The following is a 3,622-nucleotide window of genomic DNA, read 5'->3' on the forward strand; positions in this document are numbered from 1 at the left end:
GTAAGAAACCAGCAGAGAGTTTAGCCCCCGACACACTGCTGACCACTCTATATACACAATCAGAGGATATATTTAGCTGTGTGTGGGAGAGACAGTAATTTGTGGTCTATGGCGCTTCAGTCCAAGAAACCCACTCGGTGTGTTTACATGCACATTAGTATTCCAATTTTTAGTCTTATCCTGGTTTCAGTCATATTTAGGATATGGGTTTACATGGACACATGATCAAACAGTATCAGGTATAGAAACCTGGATCAGGTTTTAACAGCCCACAGTATTCCAGGTTCTATCAGAGCACCCCAAGTAGGATAAGCCCTTTTCTGGGTTTTTTAAATCCAAATGAGATGTTTACAAGTGCATAACTTTTTTTTTTTTGAAACTGTAAACCTGTATTACAGAAAAATTACTAGAAATGAGGGAGAGAGAGGTCAAACAAAGGTCTTCAGCTGGATTCAGACTGAACGTTGTGGTTCATGGCCAGCTTAACCCCAACGTATTCAGTTTTTGATATGCAGATTGAAGCCTTGTGCCTGCCAGACTAAATTGAGGACATTAAAACTTTATGAGTTTGAAAGAAATGGATCATTAAATTAGAATTAGGTTTTATGTGGTGATGGAAAAAAAAACTGCAGATTTTCAAAGGAAGTTCTGCATTGAGTCTTTGGTTAAGGAAATGATGAATGATACATATCTACTGAGTAAAACAAGATACAACATGTAAATCAAACAGTTAAGCTAACATTTTCCCCTCACTCTCAGTCTTTGTGCTAAGCTAACTGGTGAAACAAACTGATCTGGTGCTCACCCTGCAGAGACTCAGCTCTAATAATAGACCTGGAGATTGAATCATGATCCTGCAACACACACAAACACTTCAGTCTATTTCAGTGCAGTCAAAGCTCAACAATGTCCATGACTCAGAGATGTCATGATGGAGAGCAGCTGTGTGTGTGTGTGTGTGTGTGTGTGTGTGTGTGTGTGTGTGTGTGTGTGTGTGTGTGTGTGATAGAGATACAGTCAGCCCTCTATGTACAGTCAGCTCCCTAAGTATTTGGACAGGGACACAATTTTTGTAATTTTGCCTCCGTATGTCACCACAATGGAGATTAAAATCAAGCTATCTAGATGTTATTGAAGTGTAGACTTTCCGCTTTAATTCAAGAGGTTTCACAAAAGCATCACATTTACTGTATAACAATTGCAGTATTTTTATAAGGATAAGGAGGATAATCACCTTTATTGGCCAAGAATGTTACACACAAGGAATTTGTTTCCGGTACAGAACCGATGGCAGCCATCTGCGGTGCCACCTCAACCAATGGCTCTAACTATAGCGGGCAATGGGGGGGTTCAGTGTCTTGCCCAATTATACACACTCCCCCGTTTTCAGAGACCCGAAAGTAATGGAGACTGTGTACCCCATAGAGACTGTGTCTGCCCCCCTGACCACCTAAATTATATAAATCAAAAATCAACTTAGAGGAGTTATTCATAAGAACCAAATAAAAATTAAGACTACTCCTCTTATAGAACAAAATAACAGGACAGTCAAATGTGGACTATTAAATAACAGATTACTGCTGTTCTCCATCCAGCCTTCACCCACCTAGATTCAAAGAACTCTTGCGTGGAAATGCTGTTCCTAAACTTCAGTTCAGCATTCAACACAATCATTCCCCAGCAGTTTACACAAACAATTGGACACTTGGGACTCAAAACCTCTCTCTGCAACTGGGTGCTGGACTTTCTAACAGGGAGGCCACAAACTGTGCGGGTCGGCAGCAAAATCTCCTAGACCATCACTCTGAGCACAGGGGCTCTGCAGGGGTGTGTGCTCAGCCCGTTGCTCGTCACACTGCTGACCCACGACTGTGTGCCAACCTACAGCACCAACCACATTGTCAAGTTTCCAGATGACACGGCTGTAGTTGGCCTCATACCAACAATGATGAGGCCAACTACAGGAATGAGATGTGCCAACCGGTCCAGTGGTGTAAGGACAACAACCTCTTCCTCAATGTGGGGAAGACTAAAGAGATCATGTGTGGACTTCAGGAGGAAACCTCTAAAGCATCCACCACTGACCATCGATGGTGCTGTAGTGGAGAGAGTGAGCAGTACCAAGTTCCTGGGGATGCACATCTCTTAGGACCTCCCCTTGGACCAACAACACCACAACACTGGCCAAGAAAGATCAAACACGCCTCTACTTCCTCCACCAACTGAGGAGACCCAGTGTCCCACCCCCCATCATGCACTCTTTCTACCAGGGCACCATTGAGAGCAACATCACTGTGCGGTACAGAGCTTGTACTGCCTCCTGCTGGGACCCTGCAACGCATAGTGAAAACAGCCAGCAAGATCATTGGCGTCCCTCTGCCTTCCCTTACGGACATCTTCAACACCCGCTCACCCGCAGAGCCATCAGCATTGCTGATGACATCTCCCATCCCGAACACTCCCACTTCAGACTCCTGCCTTCAGGGAGAAGGTATCGGAGTCTTCAAGCCTACTCCACCAGGCTTACAAACGGCATCATCCACCAGGCTGTGAGGATGCTGACCACTGTCCATTAACCTCAGATGATTCGTTCCACACCCACTTATCCATATATAAAATGATTACAGTAATACAAAATACAGTATAAAGTAAAAATAAAACAAATTAAGCTGCACTTTACCTTTAAAAAGTACATTGATTTACTGTGACTGACTGAAACCTGGTTACAGCAGGAAGAACATGTCAGTTTAAATGAATCCACCCCACATAGTCACAGTAACTGTCACTTCCTTTGAAGCTCAGGCCAAGGTTGAGGTGTGGCAGTGAGCTTTGACTCAACTCTAGACCGAAACAGAGTTGTAACTGAATTTCAAAGTCTGCCCTATCCCCATTGTGCCCCATGGTACAGCTCCCTAAAGCAGGCATCACGAAAACTGGACAGGAGGTGGCACTCCACTAAGTCAGAAGAGTTTTTCATAGCCTGGAAAGATAGTTTAATAACATATAAAAAAGCCCTTCGTAGTGCCAGAACCGCATTTTATTCATCACTGATTGAGGAAAATAAGAACAACCCCAGGTTTCTTTTCAGCACTGTAGCCAGGCTGACAAAGAGCCACAGTGCTGTTGAGCTTAACATTCCCTTAGATCTCAGCAGCAATGACTTCATGAGCTTCTTTACAAATAAAATCACAACTATTAGAGAAAAAAAATTGGTCGGACCACTCCCACAGCTCTTGCAGATGTGCCATCAACTATGATGGCTTTAGAAACATCTGTTAGACCTCATAAATACTTGGACTGCTTCTTTCCCATAGATCTTTTTGAGTTTAACAACTGCTTCATCTAAATCATCAACCCATCTCGACCAAGCTGCTCAAAGACGTCTTTCCCCTAATCAGCACATCCATATTAGATCTGATTAACCTCTCTCTATTAACAGGATATGTTCCACAGGCTTTTAAAGTTGCAGTAATTAAACCTCTAAGTCAAAGGTCAAAGTGTTTATCTTTCATATGCACAGTTAGGAAACGTGTTTCCCTGTACAATGAAATTCTTACTTTGCCGTCCACATGAATGCCACAAAATACAAATGAAATATAAAGTAGATAAATAAGTAACACAA

Source organism: Monopterus albus, unplaced genomic scaffold (assembly GCF_001952655.1).
Source record: "Monopterus albus unplaced genomic scaffold, M_albus_1.0 scaffold138.1, whole genome shotgun sequence".
In the NCBI taxonomy this organism is placed as follows: domain Eukaryota; kingdom Metazoa; phylum Chordata; class Actinopteri; order Synbranchiformes; family Synbranchidae; genus Monopterus; species Monopterus albus.